Source organism: Rousettus aegyptiacus, unplaced genomic scaffold, assembly GCF_014176215.1.
Source record: "Rousettus aegyptiacus isolate mRouAeg1 unplaced genomic scaffold, mRouAeg1.p scaffold_m13_p_11, whole genome shotgun sequence".
NCBI lineage: Eukaryota > Metazoa > Chordata > Mammalia > Chiroptera > Pteropodidae > Rousettus > Rousettus aegyptiacus.
In genome coordinates this window covers 61,246,594-61,269,684 of record NW_023416286.1, presented here as the reverse complement: position 1 = coordinate 61,269,684, position 23,091 = coordinate 61,246,594, and the positions used below count along the sequence as shown (strand labels likewise).

At 35.4% G+C, this 23,091-nt stretch overlaps 1 protein-coding gene and 1 pseudogene across 2 annotated transcripts in view; both read left to right on the top strand.

Annotated features, from left to right (window-relative positions):
- The window catches only part of GPC6 (glypican 6), a 974,073-nt gene that overhangs the window by 735,380 nt on the left and 215,602 nt on the right, over positions 1-23,091 (top strand). The gene's annotated exons all lie outside the window — the stretch shown is intronic.
- LOC118609576 lies at positions 19,283-19,401 on the top strand (annotated as a pseudogene).

Sequence of the window (23,091 nt, the reverse complement as noted above, 5' to 3'; positions counted from 1 at the left end):
ATATGGAAAGGGGACACAGACAATTAATGAATAATTAATTAAACAGCAAGAGACTTAGATTTTATGTCTCCAAAATCTTTTTCAGCTCTAAAATTTGATTCCTTTTCTACTGAAGAATGTGGGTGAAATAAAGAACAAAAAGGAGGAGAGATAACGAATGAAAATAGGCTTTAAAAAATTCCAAAGTCTTTCTACAAACTATTTTAAAACTTTCGTAAAAAGTTCATGCTTGCTTATTAAGAGGCTTATTAAGAGAGTAGGCTTTGGAAACCACCTGCTTAGATTTTAATTTCAACTCCATGCGTGATTAACTCTGGGAACTTGAGCAAAAACTTAAGCCCCTATTCTTAAGTTTTAATATGTATATTACAGAGTTAATGCTAATATCTAACCCAGTAGATCATTGTGAAATGAGATGAAAGAATATATTGGCATCATGCTGGGCACATAATAAATGCTCAGTAAGATATGAGGATGATGATGTTGTTGATGTTGGCTCTTTCCAGAAATTTCTGCATATGTATTTGCAAATAGATAATTTGAATGCATCACTTTTGTAAACAGATATGATCATATGCACACCATTTTGCAGATTTCTTTTTTATTATTTAATATGTCTTATGCCTTTTCCATGTTATCATATCAAAGTCTATTTAGTGATGGAATCATATATATTGCATGGACGGACCATTGATTAACATTTGAGGTTTTTTGGCATCTTTATTATTATAAATAATACTTAAATGAACATCTTTATATGCAATGTTTGAAGGATATAAAGTTTGTTTGTCCTTTTTAGCAGAAAGAACTTCTACCCATTTTACTGTCAGAGTCACCTTTTTTATTTCAAGACTAAACCTGTCCACTAGGCCTCCTAGCTTTTTAATTTTATCTTAGATTCCCAAGTCAATAAGCAGTTGATAAAATATAAAAGAAAAGTCATTATCTTTTATACTTGTGGTCTTCTACAGTGAAGCAATGGGAAACAAATCATAATTTTGAAAAAAATTATATAAGAGCAAATAAGTATAAATGCCATACCACTGCCTCAGAACAGGAACTGTATTTAGTGCGCTTAGAAAATATAAAAAACCTAGCCTAAATAGGCATTCTGAGTGCCTGTTTCTGAGTAGAAGAGATCCTCAGAGCTGTCAGAATGGGACTGAAGTTTCCAAATTTTAGTTTTGAAATTAGAGTAGTAAACTTCTTTAAAAACTCTATTTACTTGCTATAAATATGAAGGCAAGTAACATCAAACCAGCTCATCTTAAAGAATACAAGCCCCTGTGGCATTTTTTTTCTTCAGATAAAAGACCATGAAGTCACTCTGCTTTATTAAGAAACCTAGTGGGAGTAGGGAAAAGTTTTAATAAGCTTATAGCTACTCTGACAGTTGAGTAGTAAATACTAAGCATTACTTCATAGGAATGAATAAGTATAACACCTTCACAGGCTGTTTCTATAACATATGGACTGTTAAGTGCTTGAGAAATAATTTGTTTGTTTTTGCAGCTCATAGTTTAACGTAATGAAGCACTATTGAGTTGAATAACTAGACAAGAAACTCCTTAGTTATGGGGAATTATATTCTAAATTAATGAATTGCAAATTGTAAACCAATCCAACTCCCATAAATATTATGAGAAAAGAAGTAGTAGTCCTACCTATACAAATTTTCAAGGCAAAATTATTCTGTGACGAGAAAAAGATTTAAAGCATAATTAAGGTTCCTAAAATATAAGTACTTAAGAAGAAACTTACCATATGTTTAAAATTACCCGAGACTGCATTTATGATCTGTGATAAGTATATATTTTCTGGAATGCAGAAAACCTCTTTAAAGGTTTTCTGTTTTATTTTTATGGCATTGTTGTGTAGTTCACCTCTAGCAGTTCATAATGAGTTTTAAAAATTCAAAATAAAAATAAAGAATTTATTCTGCGCCTGATAGTTATTTTACTTTACATGGAAAACACTAACTCATTGGACAAATAACTTAAAATGACAGATTTAATAAGCTCTATTCTAGGAACATTATGATACAAATACTGAGTTTTATTCAAGTTTTAATGGTAATTAATTTAGCAAATGGTAGTCTTGTGAAAGTTCTTCAATCTCTGTACACATGATGAGATCATGAAGAAATATCTGTAATCATAATGAATCATTTTAAAAAATTGGTTTAAGTATGCAAAAGACCAGACACAACACAATAAATAGCGGAGAGCACTGAATCTGGAGTCAGAAGCCTTGAAATCCAAATTGACTGAATTTCAAAATAATTATGTAACCCTGGACAAGTTATAAATATCTATGATTCTATCTCTTTACCTCTCAAAGATGTAAAATAAGATATTACTTGCCTTCTTCCACAGGTCAAGCTAAGTATGACAGTAACTAATTCAAATAAAAATGTTTTAAGAATTGTTCATTGGATTAATATGTATTATGCAAAAAAAAAAGTAAAACAAAGGTTTTGTAGTCTAATCTAAGAAATCTTAGATTAATATGAGTGTGAGACAGAGAGAGAGTAGTTTCTCACAGACTTTGGTAAAGAGGAAATAGATTCTGCCTGTAACCTCAATTGACCTTGGAACCCTTCCTGCCCTCTTTTTAAATGAAACATCTGGAGAACACTCATGGGGAAACATAATTCCAGACACAAGGAAGCTATGGTGGTTTTACAGTTGGGGTGTTAAAATGAGCAGTATAGAAGACTCAAAGAGGCAAAGCTGCTACAAAATTGATGGGACTCATAACTTCTTGAGGGTGATTCTAGCTGAGTGTTTCCTGTTTGCTTCCTATAAATTTATTTAGTATGGGATCAGAGTAGTCATAGTTCCCTGAAATGATTTCTCACATGTACAAGGGTTAAAACCAAAGTGCCAAAGGAATGACATTTCATCAAAGTTTCCCTCTTTGTTTTAAATGTATGTTAAGTCTTGGAAATCCTTATCATCCCTGAGTGTTCTCGTCTTACCAAAACACTGGGTCTCATGGAGAAGCTCTCTGAAGAGGTTATTTTTATGCTTAGAACTCATTTACTTTATTTGGAAAAGGAAATGAAGAGACTTAAAGATCTCTTCCATGTCTAAAGACCTTGATAGAATCATAGCACCACATCCTCTCCCCAAGCCCTCTGGGTCTCTCATAGCACTTAAAGCAGCCCTCACCTCTCTCATCTAAGTTAGCCAGTAAAGTCTAGAGTATTATTTCCCAGAGGACTTATATGAAAGGTGCAGCATTTGTATTGCACAAAGTCTATTTAGTCATTCTCCTAGATATTGATTAATTTCTTCAATCATTGTCACTGTGTCAGATGATGACGGAGAATAAACTGTAGTACCCACCAAATACCTCATCAGGACCCAGCTCATGTACATGTTTTCTAAGGACAATACACCATTTCAAAGAATTTGTTCTAGAATTCAATGAGCACAGTAGGCAGAATGAAGTGGAAGATAACTACTATTAAAAGATAAATTTTTAGAAATCTTTAGCTATGTTTTGAGTATTATATCAGATTTTAATGCTCCTGAAATGGACATTACAAAATATGCTGTTAACTTAAGCATCCCTACCTTCTGACATATTATTTCTATGGATATTGATTCTCTTTATGGAACTGAGGAGCAGCTTTTGCTTGGGTTGTTTATTCAGAAGATATTGAGGACCTACTATGTGTCAGGCACAGAACTAAGGAAAAAATGGACACAACAATTAGAAAATGACTCCATGACTCTGTCTCGATTTCCATAATAGTAAAGCAGTAAGTATATGCCCAGCATACAGATACTAACCAGTGATCACCCCCCACTAAAAAACAAAACAAAACAAAACAAAACAAAACTTAAGTGCTTTAAAAACATGTGATCCTAAAAAAATTCTAACTTTTAAAATTATAGTGTGAAATAGTATGTTATAAAAAGCACAGCCAAAATATTATGATCTTAAAATGTCATACTTAAAAAATAAGAATCAGAACACACAAGGAATATATTCATTTCACCTTCCACAAGCTATGTTGGTAGAAAGTATTCACTCCTCTATTTTAACATCAGTATTAATTCCTAGGTCTCGCCTGTGAATGGTGTACCAGATTGAACCTAAGAAAAACAGTGAACCTAAGGTTAATAAGAACTTTTATAAATTAAAATTTCCAGGTATGATTCCACAATGCAAGACTTCCTTTTATTCCACAGCATGAGTGGGGTACCCTCCATGGCTATAATTTGGAGGGGAAGGGGATGGGAAAGTAAATTTAGTATACCTAAAAAGAACACAAACAGCATTTTCTTTTCTGCCTCTCTGCTGAATGTTAAATTCATTAAAAGAACAAGGAGCATTTCATGGATTACTGATAACAGTACCTCTGTCATGGACAGGAGGCCAGATTGAAGCTGTAAATGGGGCCATTGTGTGCAGTACCGAATGCACAAAGATATTCATCCTCAAAACCAATCCGCCCCCTGACAGAGACAGGTAGACATAATGAATACACAAAAGCAACCTTTTCTTTTCTTTTTTTTTCAGAGAGCCATACACACAAGTTATTAGGACATTAATCATCAGCTGAAAATAGCATTCCAGTAAGAAAAAAAAAAAACAGCAAAATCAACATAAATATGTGTACTATTAATATGCTTGCAAAGTTCAACATGCATTACAATACAGTTAAAAGCTGTTATTCCTGAAGCTAACCTTTGAATTCTTTTTTCATTTTTATAAAAACAGTGACAAATTAGAAATAGCTGAATTCAAATTCTTGCCTATGAATGCTGAATTACTAAATTTAATTAAAGCTGTAAGCATTAGGTAGTCTTTTAAAGATTAGCCATTTTTACCCCTTGATCCCAAAGATGGAGAACTGAGGCCTGGAAAACCTAGTTAATGACAGTGCCATCAGAGAATGCAGACCCCTGGCACTAACGTCATCATGATTTCATCTACACTCTGCTATTCTATCTCTCTACTCAGGTGGACCCTAAGAAGGCCCGTATTTCCATAGTTTGACAATTGTCTTAAAATTTAGCTCTCCTGGCAGAATGTGTCCCCTTCATGCTGAATCCCTCAATTTTGCCCGTTACAGTATTTTATTTATTCTTTAGAACCCTTTATGCTCATAAACATGCCCATTAGTTTTACAAATTACCACATTACTCATAAATGAGTTGTCCTCTTAATATAGCACATAACTTATTGTTGTATTTTATTGGCGCATTTATAATAAAATTATGGTAAGTGTTAAATAACCCTTAGAGAAAAAACATATTCATCATTTTAGCAAAGGCATAAGTGTTACATTTTCTTATAAGGTATTTGTATAGGGAATTTATGTGCAGAATATTATGCTATTTTTCTGAGAGGACTCCTGGGTTTTTATTTGGGGCCATTCCTCCTCTTACCTCTTCAATAGGTTTCCCATAAAAATCTAAGCCACTTACAGTGCTCCGATTTTCAGAGTCTAAAGTAAAATGACTTGCTCTTTCCAAATCACATGGGATCTATTTAATTTTTTCTTTAAGTTAGCAATTAAAGTTCATGTCAAAGCCTGAAATCACCTCTTCTCCTTGTCACCCACCCCTAACAGAAACACTGGCACTAACACATGTGACCTTCGAAATAGCAGCTGCCTCCAGTAAAACCGAACAGTGTTTTCCTCAGAAATAAGAAATGTGGAGCTACAGACCTAATCTCCTTTTTAAATTTATTGAAATAGTGCATATCTAGCTAAAACCAAAGGCACCCTAGTCATGAAACACCCACAAAATTTCTTCTTTTCTCTTAGCATTCACAGATGCAGAAATTTTTTATGAGACTACCTGCCAGGAGCCGTATTACAGATTAGCCTCATCTAATGAAAGCTAATATGCCAAAAAAAAAAAAAAAAAAAAAAGTTAAGGCACACTGAATTAATTATAGCTGAGATTTGACTTACACATCAGATGATTAAATATGTGCATTTGAAAGAGTCCCTGAAGGTAGTCTAGTTTCTTTAAATAATTGTCCAGGGCCTTTTGGCTAAAGTGACTTTCCCCATGTAGTTTGCTTTGGTTATCTTAATTTTTCAGTGTCTTAATTTTCTGCTTTCTTCATGCCCTACCTTCAATTTAATTCAGTAAGCATTTTTAGATAACAAAATATGAAGAGAACGGTGCTAGGGCTTACAAGGCAATGGAAAGTTGAAAAGTGGGCCCACCTACCATCCAGAGATTGTCCTTCTAACGTAGGAGACAAATTCACATGGCTAATATATCAGCCATTGCACCAACAACTTCAGTCCAAAACAGATTCCTGTCATTTATTTTTGTTAAAATAAGAATTTATCAGATTAGATGATGAATTAGCAAGAATAGGTAGAGTTAGGAAAAAGAAGCCCTTACTTGCAGAATAGTAGAAAAACCAAATGGCTGATTTCCAATACAGGGTGGTGAGCGCTAAAGCACCATTGGCCTGGAATGCTCCAGAAGCACCAGGAGATAGCTTGGGGCCTCTGGAAAAAGTTGATTTCCAGGTTGAGTCCTAAAGAATTATAAGTTAGCCAGACAGCTTCAGAAGTTAAGCGGTCTCCAAGCAGAAGAACAACCTGCAGTTGTTCCTGGTCTTTTGAATGAGATGGCAAAATCAAAGTTCAAGATGTATTTACTTTTTAAAAAGATTTCACTTCGGTTTGTATTTTTCTTTTCTTTTTTTTTTTTTCATCAATTTTTCTTTGCATTTTAGTAGTCTGTTATACTTTATACTATACAACTTCAAGGAATTAAGGAAATGAAAGACAGGATCAGAAGCAGGTGTAGTACAAACGCTTGATGAGGATCGACTCAGTGGTATTTACATAATACAAGATGTGGTACTGCAGGGACTGACAGTTCCTCTGTGTTCATTACCATGTTATGTGACTACAATTCACATTTAGTTTTAATTTGAATTAGTAAATGTGAATTCTGTCACAATGCACTGAAGTCATTTATGTTTGGCACTGGGGGCCTAGAAAACCAAAGCTGCACATGGAATATCTAAAATATGTTTAGAATTGAAACCAAGAATAAATTATTATTAAAAATAACAGTTGTTATTAAAATAACAAATAAAAATATTTTATGAAATAATAATTATCAAGCTGCCATTTATCTCCCATTTACTCTGGGACAGGGGCTGTTCTAAGCATTCACAAGCAATGGCTCTTTTAATCCTCACAAGAAGAGCTAGAAACTGCCATCTCCCCATTTACAGATGAGAAAACTGAAGCTCAAAGAGAGTAAGAACCAGGTGGCAGAGCTGGGATTGAAATTTAGATCTATAGGCACTGCTTCCCACAATTTTGTTTAGAAATATGACTCCTTGAACTAGATGGCTGTCTTCTGGGTCATCAGAAACCTCCAGAGGTGAGGGTAGTATTGGGGAAACTCCAATTTGGCATAGTAGATTTGAGGTAGGCAGAAGCAATTCTCATTACTCTGGATTTCACTTTAATATATCACATCATTTACATATCAGTCCGTTTCACCTTTGGATGTTGTGAAGGAAAAAGATAAATAACTAACCCACTAACATTTTTAAAAAGCTTTCGAATGATGTAAATAAATAGATTTAAGCATATATAATTAGTATTTGAAAAATTAAACCAGAGATACTGTTACCAAACCAAAGTCCATGTGCCAATGCTTCGAAAAGACAAAACTCAAAATATCAGAATCTAGTGTAAGGAAAGGTTTATTGATGGAGAAAGCATCAACTAAGAAGATGGGAGGCCTAATGGCGCCTCAAATTCGTCTTGCTGTCTGGACTATGTTAAGGGTTTTTAGTGGTTTGGGGGGACTGGTATGTAAGATGCTGGTGGTGTAAGTTTTAATTGGAGGACCTTAAACTTGGCCATTTATTACAAAGAGGCATCGACACTGGATCTTCCTGGTCAGTGGACCCTTGGCTTCTAAAAGAGTTCCAGTGTTCGAGTTCTGGTTATGTCCTGATCTTTTGGTTGGGGATGGGGAGATGTGGAGAGACTTTGATATCAGGTGCAGCTGGAGGCCAAAGTTCTCTGCTCTGCGCATGACCCACAGTCCTGGTCTGCTGTCTTGGAAAACAACTTAGCACCTTTTCAAACAGAATAGGACTATTTCAAGCTGGCTCTGCAGTTACAATAAGTTACAATACATACATATATATGTATGTATATGTGTGTGTGTCTGTGAGATATATAACATGTTGAATTGAGAGAAGATCAGGATTTTTTGATAATGATCTATTCAATATCATTCAATGGCTATTAAAGAGTTATTAAAACCAAAGGGGGAGAAACTAAAATCATTTGATGAATGAAGGGGAAAAGCCAAAAACTCTCTTCTGAGTATGTTGCTCATTTTGGTATAGGTTTTAAGTTGCAATTGGAGAATTCTCATTAGAAACTCTATTTACTTCATTCTCCAGCTCCTGCCTTTATTAGTGGTATTACTGTGAAGAAAGTTTATTTTAGTTCCTAAATGAAAATCTTCCTGAAATCTTATTAAATATTCGAGTGACTACACTATCTTTCCAAGTTAAATGTTCTAGAATGTGCCGTTATTTTATGGTGTTGTTATTTTATGGTCATCTCTGGTAGGATCTCTCCCTATACCAAGTGAAGATATATTGTAAAGAATACACATGCACATTTAACTTTTGAGAATTTTTTAAAGAACATATAGAACCAATGTTTTGTTTTGTTTTTTTTCTTGTTGGTCTTGTATAGTGGTTAAAGGGAAAATTCAAAAGTTCAGAATAAGGTCTTAAAATGGTATATCAAAATAGGCGGCATGATTTGTGGGCCATTTTATTTTAGCAGGGAAATTGGATGGCTTATCAGCATGTACATACATACATTTTATTTTAATAAGGAAATTGAGTAGCTTATCAGCATATACTTAGACACATCTTTTTCTCACTGTAAAAATAGCATATGCTCTGGTGAACATTTTGGAAAATATAGAAAAATACAAATAAGAAAAATTTATCCATAATCAAACAACACACTTAAAGCCACTGTTAATACCTTAGGATTTTTCCTTTCTTTTAATAGGTAAGTCTGCTTTCATAACTCTAGCAACTTATATTTAAATGGAAAAGAGGACTTTTTTGTTGTTAAATATAGCAGAATGGATTAAGAGATAATACATAGCAAAACAGGCCTCTCTGAGACTTTTAAACCAGTCATCACCTTGCTCTTCTTTCTGTACTTGGCTTTATGGAATATTATATGTAAACATATAGTTCTATCACGCATTTATTATATTATGTTATACTATACTACATTATGTAATATTATATTCTATTGCATTTCTGTGATGAGACATCAAGTTATGACTGGAACAGTACTGTCTCATAATGTCTGGATGCCAGGGACCACATCCTGTTCATCATCTTATTTTCCAAATCACCTCCACAGGATACATAATATGGACTCAGTAAATCCTCATCGAATTAAATTGTCTTCTTTACAACATCACCAGACAGCAAATGTAATCCTTATTACACTTTTGATCAGTGTGACACATTTCAAATAATAAACATACAAAAAAAATGCCTCTCTGACACCTCTGTCAGTAGCAAAAATCCAAAATTATTACAAAGGAATGCGCATTAGACTTCTGTATTTTGCAATAAAAAGCTACATACCTTTGAAGCGATTTCTTTTTCTAAATGATGTAAGAAAGGAAAGAATGTGCTGCCGTTTAAAATCTAGACCACAGCTCTACAGAGATGATCCGGCTGCTCGGTTCCTTCCTCCCTCTCGCCCTCCTTGCCCCACGGTGATGGCACCAAGGCTGACCTTGCCAGTGTCAACAAGTGCCTCTTTCCCTTAATTGAGCATGATTGAATTTTAAATATTTATCTAGCATGTTAAAGGCTTTATTCAGATGCTCATAAAAGCTTTTATTCCTGAAAGATTTCTGTTTGTTTCCTTCATAATCTTCTAAGAGACTTTCCTAATCTTGATGTTTTCTTGCATATATTGCAAGGAATATCGGTTTTGGATACTAAACACTGATACCATTTACAGTAGTGTTCTCCTTGTGTTCTTTTTCTTCGTGCATCAAAGGAATATATTCATTATTGGCTGATAACTTCTAAAATTAAAAAAAAAATGTAAGAACAAAATAGAATCAAATAGAATTTCTAATTTGTTCAAGAATATGTGACATTGTTTCATTTTCTCTTGATAGTGCTTTGTAGGGATTTTTGCTATATTACTTTTTATGGGACTTATTACCAGCAAAAAGAAATGATTTTATCTTAGGAGACTCTTAATGGCTTTTATTTCAGTTTTAATTATGCTTATACTAAGGTTTTGACAGGCAGTGTGTTCTGTATAGGTGGTGTTAATCTTTGCAAAGTATTTGATTTGGGCAATCTAGATTTTTAATATGATAATCAAACCTCAGATTAAATTTCTCGTCACTCTTTAGAATCATGGCATGTGTCTCAGACATCTTCTCAGTTACCCTGATTATTAACTTTTAACTCTGAAGTCAGAAAATGCAGAAAGATGCCATTTGTGTGCTTTTCATTGCAGCCCTAGAGAACTAGTAAGCAGCTGTGCAGCCCAAGCATCCTAAAGGCTTTCGATCTTGACATGACCAATTGTCACATCTGATTTCAACATATGATAAATTTATAGGCACTTATTTAGTTTCAACTGAAGCAAAGTTGTTAAAAGTTTAATTTTATCCTAAAGAGGAAAGAAGACATTTCTTAAAGGAAATAAGATTGCCTTATCACTAAAAATGTATACCCACACTCTCTTTTATTAGAGCTATCGCCCTGTTTATAAATACATAAGAAAACAACATTGATAATCACCCAGCTGAAGGAAGAAAACAGCAATGTCTATTTTTCCACCAAAAACTCAGCAGCTGTAAGCAGGCAGGAGGCACCTGTAACATCATGGTTGAAAAGGAGGCCCTATTGTTTTAATAATAGAGTGGAAACAATAGTTGTTATTATTTTTTTTTCCAATCTATGACCTCAGAATACGCGCGGTTAGGATTTACTTCCATTAGTGGCCTAAGTAGCTGCTCTCCTTCCATGCAACTCAGTCTTTACTCTGCCTCTTAGGTTCTTTTAATACTCACACACCAACCAGAAAGGGGGCATCCATTCATTCATTGTGTGTGTGTGTGTGTGTGTGTGTGTGTGTGTGTGTGTGTGAGAGAGAGAGAGAGAGAGAGAGGGAGGGAGGCAGTCAAATCTCTCTCCAAATACTAAAGTTTTACTAAAGGATGTACTTTCAATTTACAAAGAATTTTCTGAAACATCTGCTCCCAGCACGCAACCAAAAATAGGTGGATTGCTCTTTTATTCTTAAATCTATTTAATTTAGTATAATTTGAAGTGATCTTTGAGGATATAAAGATAATGCCTAGCTGAAGTTATATTCTCACTGCACAGAATAAAACTGAAAAATTTTAATGCTTCTTAAAATAAGAAACAGAGTGTAAGCATTACAATACATGCTTTTTAAGAAACGATTTCCACATTTAAACTTATATAATATAAAATCCCTAGGAACAATCCCAAGGCAAACTGAGGGAACAAAAAGATTTGCCTGACTAAAATTAATAACTTTGGAGGTCTATAGTTCATGGGGGGAAAAAAACGCAGTTTGAAATATTGACTAGAGAGTAAGTTTATTGGGGGTCTTAGATTTTGGTTTTTTGTTTGGTGCCTAGAATAATGCCTAGCACCTACTAAACACTCAACAAATATTTATTAAATGACCAAATGGACGGATAGATGAACAGCTAGATGGACAAGTAGATAAAATACATTAGAATTGTAGCTTGGCCACTTACCTGATATTCTCTTTATATAGCACCTCTACATAATAGATGCTCACTATTAAGTTATTATCACTGTTTGTTTATATATAAAGTTTTAAAATTTTGAAGCCTGTCAGTTTAGAGTCAGATCATATCCTCAGGAAAATAAATCAGTGATAAATCATCCACATCTTATCTTAAATAGAAATATCAGCAGTCATGTAGCCCAACTACTTTATTTGTTTGAGAATTAAGGACCAAAGAGATTAATTGATTTACCTAGGGTCTTTTTCATATAGTTTCATTAAAAGAGTAAGCTCTGTATATGTGAGGAGTTATAGCCTAATGGTTCTACACTAGGTAACTTATTAACTAAGCAAACTCTTATGATTTGTTTTTAATAATCTGTGGACTTTTCCAAGTACAAGGGAATTTAAAGATAATTGGGCCCTATTCTCTAGGAGATAATTAAACAAGGCGCACTTATAAATAAGTAAGTGTGTATATATATATTTCTAAAGAAGGGAACATGTGCTATGGTTGACATATAAGCCAATGACTGAATGAACACGGGGAATGAAGCAACCAACCTAGAGGTTTAGGGAGAGAAAATATTGAGCTGATACTTGAAAGCCAATAGGAAGATCAAATGGACTGACCAATTAAGTCTGAGAAACCAAGATTTTAGCTATAGCCAAATTAAATGATTATAAAAGGATCAGAAGAAATCATTTAAATGAACAACTAGCAAATATCATTCATTTGAAACCACATAACATGCAAGGGTGCATGTTTCTGCTAGTTCTACTTTGTGGAAGCTCACAGCACAACTCACAACTATGTCACAATTTGCCCTCATCCATTCTTGTGAGTTCCTTGAAGGAAGAGTCTGCACATTAACCACCTTAATATTCTGAACACTCAGCAGAGTACCTGGCACATTGTAGACATGAAATAAATATTTTCTTGAATTGACTTACATCCACCACCAGTACATTAAAAACAGAAAATAAAAGATAAAAACAAGCTGTGTGATTTCCTCTAGACGCAGTTGCAATTTACTGTCTAAGACAGTCTCACCAATCAAACATTTATCTCCAGTCCTTGAGAGGATAATTTTCCTTCAACAATTATTATTAATACCTTTTACCAACTTGGGACCATAGCAAAATTGAACTTATGAAAAATGCCTGTCTTTTTTCATCCTTGGAGTAATTATACCTTTCAAAACACTATCTTTTTCAGGTTTCCAGATGACAGTGTTTTTCAAATCTCAGAGTGCAAAAGCTGAATCATTTTATCAATAATGTGCAAGATAGAGACATGTCCAAGGTTACTCAAGCAGGGTCATAAATCAACTCCTTGATGATATGTCTCCTAAGATTAAAAAAGAGAGATCATATAACATTTTGTAGATGGAAAGTCCCACACTGGTTGTCATACATTAAAAATGATACAAAAATGCACTTGCATAGAAATATAGTAGTTATATTATCAACCAGCTCCAAAACCATTTAGATAATTTGAGTATAAAATGAGTTTTTAATAATTATTTTAACATTACAATTGGCAAAACACATTTCTGTTTTCTTTGCCAAATGAAGAAATAAGTTATATATATTTCCACTATTAATATAGAAAAGCAATAAAATACTGCAAATGAATGATAATGTTTTTCTGTTTGTCCTTGAAGTCTGCTTAAGAAAAAATATTTTATTCTTATTAAAGGTAAGTTTTTACCCTAGATATCCTAAAATCAGTGTATGCTTTGAAAGTACATATTGATAAATTTAGATACTACTAAATTTAAAGCATGAAATGGCCATATAACTCTGACTAAAATAAAGTAGAAAACTGAAGTGATTATAGAGATATTTTGCAAGTAAAAAATAATTTTTCCCCTATTTTATTCTTAAATCCTTCACTACCCCTGCTCCTGATTCTGGCTTCCTCAACTCAATTCTCCTAATTTTTAAAAATTGTTTTTGCATAGAAAAATATTACAACTATTTTGCTATCATTTCTGTTAGATCCATGTACAAGTACTCCCAAAGCCTTGCTTAATTACTTCAACTCAGCATCATCATTAAAGGACGTTTGACTTTATGGCCTGGGCCAAACTCTAGGACTACCAGTCACTAGCTGAGTGATACTGAGCAAGTGATTTCAATGCTTAAGCTTCAGTTTTTACCATACATGAAGTAAGATTGTAGGATTATCTTGAGCGTTAAGTGAGAAAAAACTTATACTGTACTTACTAAACTTCCAATAAAGGTAAGATTTTATTGTTAGCAGAGTTAGGTAATAATGCCTGTGCTGTCTTATTTGGTATAAACGGTATAGCTTTCTTAACTGAGAGCGCACTGAGAATCAAATAAGCTTTGCTGTGCCCCAGCTCTGTGACCCTGGGCAAGTCATTTATTTTAGCACTACAGTTGTCTCATCAGTAAACTGAGAGCTGTAATTGAGATAACCTCAAAGGTCCCTTTTAGCTCCAAACTCTTTGTTCTGAATAAATTTCATGTTCTACATTTTTACTCATAACATCCTAGTGGATCACTGAAATTGTATGCATTTATCATAAAAATATCGTAAGCTATAAGCAAAAAAAAAAAAAAATAGTGAACCCATGAAACCTGGTCATGTGGTTAGAGCCAAAGAGAATCTAATTTGATATAAAGTCATTTCATTCAAGTGCTGTGTGGCAGGGATTCTGCTGAGTAGGGTATTTGAGTGGAGCACCTTGAGACCAATGTCACAGAAAATATTCCTACAAATAATTAATCATGTGTGTATGTATATTGCCAGCTACCCTGCTAGAGCCCAGTAATCTCTCAGAGCGAATTAGTGGTCCTTACCCAGGTGCCCGACCATTCCAATACTTTTCTCAATGATCATTATCCTGAAATAAATCCAAATTAAATTTTATGAACCAGGATTGAAATTATGTGCCTTCGGTATTGAACCTTCTAATAGCAGTTATTTTTATTAAGGTATTAAAGCAATTGGCTTGAGTCATGTTGGAAATACTGCCTTCATATTTCAAATATAGTTAGGAGACTGTCAGTGCATATTACCATGGACGGGAGATATTTGCTTATTAAATGATTTTTACCAGGAAAAACCCATTACAGGAAACGTCTTGTTTACAAGGGTGTCCTGGGGACAGCAAATAGAAAGCAACATGTTACATTGAAATATAGAAATAAAATAAGCTGATTCAGCTAATAGATTTAATAGAAATATGAGACATTATTTTGCAAGTCAAAGACAAGTGCAATTTAATTTAACTGACAGATTTTTACTGTAGGATGTAAACATTAGGTAAAAATATTCACTTGAAATGATAGTGGCCATTGAGTGTTATTTCAATGCTATAGTTTAGGCCCCTATACTCAATGATTCTTCAAAAGCTATTTCATTTGCCTCACCCACACAGAGAGAAAATGAAGCAGAAGCAATAAGTGTGTTCGATACAGTGGGAAGAATAGAGGAGAGATTAAGGGAATAGGCATTGAGTGAGAGAGTTTGGGGTTCAACCCTGGATATGTGAACATTGGTAGAGGTTTAACCTGTTGGAGTCTCAATGATCTCATCTGTAAAATAAGTGCAATGATATAGCTGAGGTTATTGCAGAATCAAATATGATGATATATAAGTAAAATTTAACAGGATGCTTAACTCAGAAAGTATTGAGTAGATGGAAACGGCACTACTGATACCACTATTCAACCTCGGCTTGCAGATCCTAGGAGGGCGGACCAACAAGATGCACTGTCTTTTTCATGGTCTATTTCATCCTTGTCTGATCTCACAATAGATTGTAATGTTTGATGGCAGCAGAGATGGTATTATAATCATCTTTACCATCTTTGAGTGCTTCCCCCGCTGCATAGTATTGAACTCAAAACATTTGAATACATGAATGAAAGGGGAAAAAAAATGAATGAACAAAGGGAACCTGAAAGTCCCTCAAGAGGGCCCAATGGAGACAGTATGTACGAAACAGGCATCTGAGATGAATGGCCTGCATGTCCCAGGAAAAGCTGTAAGAGAGGTTATTGCTGGCAGTAGGAAAAGTTGTACTAATACTGAAAAGGACAAAACTCAGGTCAAGACATCCTCTCAGTAGACTACATTCACATGGCTCCCTCATTGAGCTATTGGGGAATGACTTACTAAGACAGTGTAAAATCCTGCAGTTCAAGATTTGAATAGCATTGAACATTCATTTAGAATTCAGAGTAAGGGTCAGAATACCATGAGCAAGCTAACACACTTGCACTTGTGATGTTCTGCCGAGGAGACCAAGTATGTGTCTAAGCCTTAATTCCTATTCAGAATTCTAAAGACAAATATTCAGTTGAAAGCTTAAAAGTTCTTAGATTCTTTGTCCCACCAGAGAAAAAAATAACCAGAAGGGTTAACGTGTCACAATTCTCCAACTTGCAAAAGTGGTCGCTCTCTTCCAGTATACTTTGTACCATTGACTGTGGCATTCCACATGTTCTGTATCCTCTGAGAATTTCCAGACTAAAATCTCTGAGACTAGAGATCTTTCTAAATGTCACATCACCCAGCATGCTGCCCTGTACCCAATAGTCACTCAAAAATGAAGTGGTTTAGAACAACAGAAAGCACATAGAGATCAAAGTTCCAAATACTTGATCACAACCCCTTTCCTAATAACTTTCCTGTAGCTTTCTCTTCATCACAGAAAACAGTGCCACCAGCCTCCATGTAGCTCAGATATTAAAGGTGGATACATCACTCAAGTGCCCTTCTCCTTCATTCCACTAAGCCAGCCAATCACCTCCAATCCATTGTGTTTTCTTAGCAGCTCTGGAATTGATCCACTTAATTCCCTAGGCCATTTGCCTATTTCATACCACCATCATTTCTTGCCTCCATTACTGCAGCAGCCTCCTGACTGGCTCCTCCCTCTCTAGCTCACTCTCCAATTTACTGCCAGTGCGATAAATTGCTACCTCAACTCTAACCATCTCACTCCCTTTAGTTCTCTGTGACATCTAAACTCTTTAGTATGTCTTACAAGTTTCTTCTTGTTCTGGCTCCTGCACCTCTTTTCAGCTTTATTTCTCACCTTGACCTCTTTCCTCAGACGTATTGAGATAGTCTTAGTTCTTTGAATGCAATATATTCTTTCCAGTTGGGGTCTTTTGTCCTCTCTGCCTGGAACATTTTTTCCCCTCTGATCTCTGTTGTCTCCCTCCTCTTTTTTTCCCCCTTCTTCAGGAAGCATTCTTTGGTATCCTCACTCCCAAGGCTAGTACTGCTGCTTTCAGTATCACAGTCTTCAGAGACCACCATGGATCAGGGATTTTCTTTTTCTCTAGACAAATGTCTAAGTCAAAACAAAGAGTGAGTGGGATCCAATGAAGCAGATTGAGAGAGATGAGTTAGATACTTGCAAAAAACTTTGTTGAGTGAGTGAGTGAGTAAATAAATGAAAACAGTTTTAACAAGAATCATCTGTAACACATGTCACCGAAACCCGTGTTTCGTTGGTTACTATTCATTCTACAGATATATGGTAAAATATCCAAGTAAACATTTTTCCCCTACTTTGCTCCCTTTCCAGGAAGCTCAGAGCATTTAAAAATATATTAATGATAGGCCATTTCATAGCACAAGGAACTAAAACTACCCGGCCTCATAGATAGGGCCACATCAAGAGAAGTGAAATAGAGGCAAGGTTGAAATCAATGCTTATTGGATGGTCTAATGCTGGCTCTTACACCTAGAAAATCTTTGTGAAAATGAATTATATCAGGAAATGAGGGCATTTAAGGAAAGAAGGCAACATCGACAACAACAAATGTATATATATATATATAAAATATACACTTTTATATTTTATATATAAATACACATATATATGTATGTATGTATATATGTGTGTGTGTGTATGTATATATACATACACACACACACACGTACATCAGGAACTGAAAGAATTGAATGAGCTGTTCTCTGTTAAAACTATATTTTTATCATAGCTGGAAAAGATCTGTTATAAACTGAACAATAGAGAAAGTGTTAAAACCTTTTATATCTGTTCCCCTTGACGCCTCATTGAAAGCTATCCTATTATGTTTTTTTTTCTAATCCCGTGGCTTCTCTCATAACTGAGCAGGATGCTACAAAAGCTGACAGCTAAAGGGCCCTGGTGAACGAGAATGCTTTTGCACACGATAAATATAAATGGTTACTTGCACTTGATAGTGTTTTCTTTAGGCATTTAAAAAGCCAAAACGAGAGAGGAGCCACTAAGCCGGGCAAGTCATGAGATTTCAGAATACTAGGATGAGTTGGGAGCCTTATTATGGCCAAGAGATGTCTTTATCGCAGCCAGTGTTTCACATGTAGGCAAACAGACTGAAGCGCCTCTGTGACATTTCCATAGCCTTCCTTCAAAAGGGCATCCACCAGAGAACCCAATCACAAAATAGTAACTATACAGTCATATAATGGTATATACATTATGGATATGCACACAAAGAAGAAAAATGTCTGTTATCTCTAGTTCAGGGTAAGTTACATAAAGTCTAGCGGAAATAAAAATATCAGAATCAGATAAATTATATGACATAATTCATTTGTGCTAGACAGCCCTCTCTTCCTCTTTCTATCTTTTATTTCTTTATCCTTTAACTGATTCTCTTTTTGTCTTCATTCAGTAGAGGAAGATGGGCACTGAACAGATGATCTGCAGGGGCTGATTTGAATTCAGAAACTGGGGTGACCCAAGGCTTATTATGGTCTGCCAAATGGACCTTAAGAATGTAGGTCTTGGCACTTCGAATACCCCATGAGCTTTAGGCAGAATTACAATCTTTGCCTCCCAATCTGTAAATAGAAAGTCATTCATTCATTCATTTATCAAACAAATAGTTTTGAAGGCTCAGTACATGACAGATATGGTGCTACCTGGATTTTTAATGACAAAAAAAAATTAGAGCTCCTTCAGTGGTGAATAAATAAGGTAAATAAATAAAATAGAAAGAGCATTGCCAAGAAGAAGTTAAAGAGGAAAATATACAAAGCATGAAAAGCATTGCTTGCTTTATGGTTGGCATTTAAAGACATATTGCTACATCCTTGGGTCTGCTTTTGTTTCCAAATGATCCTATTCTCCTATGAAAATTACAACCTCTATCCCCTCAGTGTTGCGGTTCTCATTAAGGTATTAATCTGACTATCTAATTAAACAACAGAAATTCACCCTTAGGGAAATTTATGTTCCTCCCTAAAAACTTACTATTTTAAAACTGGAGCTGTTTAACTTGAAAGTCAAATCAAGGCAACCAATAATTACTAAGCATCTACTATGCTTTAAGTCATGTGGGAGTTACCCATTTTCAAGAGTTCAAAAATCTGTATGATTTGTGATTTTTACAACATATCAATATATTAACATATCAATATATTAACAATTAAAGAGCTATATTTAAAAAGCAACAAAAGTCTATAGCCATGCCACCCCGAACAAGCCTGATCCCATCTGATCTTGGAAGCTAAGGAGGGTTGGACCTGGTTAGTACTTGGATGGGAGACCACCTAGGAAGACCAAGTGCTGTAGGCATAAAAAATAAAAAATAAGGGATTGTAAATTGACAAGGTCCTTGCAATCTGTGAGGTCAACCAAGGGTTGACTTGCCTAAAAAAAAAAAAAAAAGCAACAGAAGTTTTAAGTGATTGACATTAGAAGGGATTTTCCAAGACCCTGTGCAATTTCAAAAGAATTATGTGTTGTGCAACCATAAATGGAATAGAGTTCAGAGAATGGAGGAATTATTTTCTCAGTGGAAAATATGAGAGAGGCAAAGTAGAGCTTAATGAACATTGCCACCCGAGCAATCCACTCAGCAGTGATTGCCTTCATTTCCCCTTCATTAATATTCTAGCACAGCTTCTCAAGAAAGCCAGATTCCATTCACTAATTCTGTCCTCACCTTGTAAATAGTTCAACATCCTTTGCTTAGTAAAACAAAGATTAGCATTATTATCAATGAGAGCAAATATTGCAAAGGCCAAAGCCTAGTTTACTCTCAGAAAACAAGTGAATTATGAATTTGTGAATTTAGAGAGACTCTTGTATATAAACACAAGGTATGATAAACAACACCAACTCTTTATAAAGCACATGGACATATCATAACTTACTCAATTCTATCAGCGACTCCAAATGCAATAAGATGAAGAAGGGGGACTTTCCCAAGATCACTGGTGGATAGGGAATCACTCCAAAGCTAGTATACTATCTACCACTTAAAAATCTCAGGTAGTAGGGGAAAAAAACTTCCATGTTATTTTTTTAAAATTAGCGGTTGCACAGAGGAATAACATGTAATAGCAAAAGAATCAAATGTAGACTAGATCCTTGCTACTCAAAATGTGCCCCACAGACCAGCAGCATTGACATTGCCCAGGAGCTTATGATTAAAGCATAGACTTGGTATCACCCGAAATTTCCAGTATCAGAAACAACAGTTTAACAAGATCTTCGTACGTACATGAAGTATGAGAGGCACTAGTCTAGGAAGTCTCCAAATGTCTAAATTGTACATAATATAACTCATATGCAGATTAATTAGTATATTAAAAAGCACTTTTTTATATAAAAAGCACTATAGAAATGTAAAGCTTTATAAAAATAATAATTGTTCTCATTTATACTAACTCAACCATTTATATTATCATTTTGTCCTCTAGTTACATATAAATAACACATATAGCTGAATCTTTCAGGAATTTAAAGGTAATCAAATTAGATTCAGTTCACAGCCAATCTGTTCTCCAGGATTGTTTTAAATAGCATTGTTTGTAGACCAGTAGGAAAAGTCAATTTTAAAATATTTTAACCCATTATAATATGCTTTTTTAAATTACAGATTCTTGCCCGTGTTTATACATTCTTCCCTCATATTTATATAGCAACAAGTTAGATAATGAAGATCTGAAACATAAACATCACAAAAATTTGTAATAGGCTGCACAGAGGCCCCAAATCTAGTGTGCTGACTCTTCATTCAGTTCTCTTTCATCTCCTTGGGCACTACTAGCTGGAGGAACCCACTCCATGATTGTGATAGAATTTTAAATGGCATTCTTTGGTATTTTCAGGGAGAGAAAGGCCAAAGGTCATGAAATCAAACTGCCTTGAAGTCTCAGCTTTGATCATTTAGACTTGGGTCCTGGTATAGATCATTTCCCTTCCACCCCCCCACCTCAGTTTTGCAATCTGAAAAATGGGCACCAGAAACAATGATAAGAAGAAGATATAGAGGGGAGTTTTATACTCCGCTTTTTAAGATGTTGTGCAGAGGCTTTTATTTCTGAGGTTTTATAGATCATGTCTGTGCCGACACCCAAATTTGAATCATTTTCCCATTGTTTTAAGGCATTTATCCTCTATGACCTACATCATTTTATTCTCTTAGCTCTCTACAGATATTTAAAAAAAAAAAAATACACCAAGAAGTGCTTAGTATTCTCTCTCTTTTCTTCTTCCTAGCCCTCTCTGTGGACCTTTTGTCCCTTCCTCTCCCTTGAGTGCTAATGTCCCTGAGGTTTGCATTGGTCATTTAGCCCAGTTCCCAGGCTGTTCCCCTCCAAAAACTGAAGGGTCCCACTCTGTGTCTGCCATTTACACTTCTCCTCTTGAGTCCCTAATAGACGTTTTCACAGAAGCCCCTTAGTTACCCCAAAGCATGTCCAAAACTCAACTCACTCTTGCATCTCACAGCCTTGCTCCTCCTCTTCTTTATCTCTGTTAAAGAAGATAAGGGTCACTGTTAATGGCCCCACCATCCTCTTAATGGCTCAAGCCAGAAATCTAGTTACCATCTGGTTTCTTTCCCCCTTACCTCCTAATACTACAGAGCCAGACAAGCCATAGATTCTACCACTTAGCTATCTCCCATTGTCTATACTTTTCCACTGCTTTCACTGAGGCTACCATTGATTCTCACAGGCATACTAATGCCTTTCTCTCTGCCTCCAGACTTGCCTCCCCCTAAAACTTCAAAGAGCCTAAAGCTAACATTCAAGCTTTATCAAATGCAGATTACAGGCCCAAAGAGTTTAATTTAGTGCAGGCTGTTGGGGTGATTTTGCCTTTAACAAATACCCTCCAGAGACACCAGTGCAGGTCAGACCTGGAAAACTAATCTAAACCATTCTTTACTGAGAACAGGTGATCGATCATGTCACCTTTTTGCTGTTTTAAACTGGTAACTCCCCTCACTTTTAGGATAAAGTCCAGAGTTCTTAACATACACATTTGCCTCCCGTTCTAGCCTTTTCTTCGCCACACCCATAACTCATACATGCAATCTGAGAGAGTATCATTTGCAAGAGAATCTTTGAACCCAGAAAAGTGAAAGGAAAAAGAAAATAGGCCAATTGTTTGCTGGAAACACAGTTAGCCTTAGCTCATTTGATCTCCACGGTGTTGCCATCACCATTTAAAGGATGAGAATTTATAAGCCCTAAGAAGTGGAGTAGCATGTCTCTGCCACATGTGCAGTGACAGAGTGGGAATAAATCCCAGGTGATCAAACATCAAGGCATCTTTGACTTTTTCACATTTCTGCCATGGGATATATTTCAGAAAAATGGGTGAGGCCAAACCACATACTATGCCAAATAAAACAGGGTAACCCTAAGTAAGACAGGGAGAAACATGGCAAGTTCTAACATTGCTGTGGACTGCTGAGAAGCCAGGGAACAGATCTAGGAAATAACAGCCACAATCCAAGGATACTTTTTGAGCAGATGCTTCAGGAAGATCATGAATGTGAGAAAACAAGATATAGATCTATATGGATGTGTATATAAATATAGATATATAAAAATACAGATACTGCAGATGCTGAATATGTGATCCAACAGGTACACCTGCAAAGCAGCTACAGCAACAGCAGTCCCGCGGTGCCTACCCAGCCATACCCAGGCCCAGAATGTGATAGTCCTAATGGTTACAACTCAACGACGAAAGTTCAGGCATCTTCTCAGTTGCTACAAAGTCTTTCACTTTGTCGGGCTGTTTGAATCATATTCACTCCAGGACAGATAGGACAAGGCTCCCTGTCAAAGCCAAGTAATTTGACTAAAGCACTGTGTATGCCTATTTATATTCAGACCCATGCCCAGAAGCTCCCAGAGGTGTGATGAAGTGTTGCTTCTCAAATGGACATAAAATATACATGATTCTCATATCAGCTACTGCATATTTTTCTGGTGACTATCACCAGATTGATAGCCATGGGTC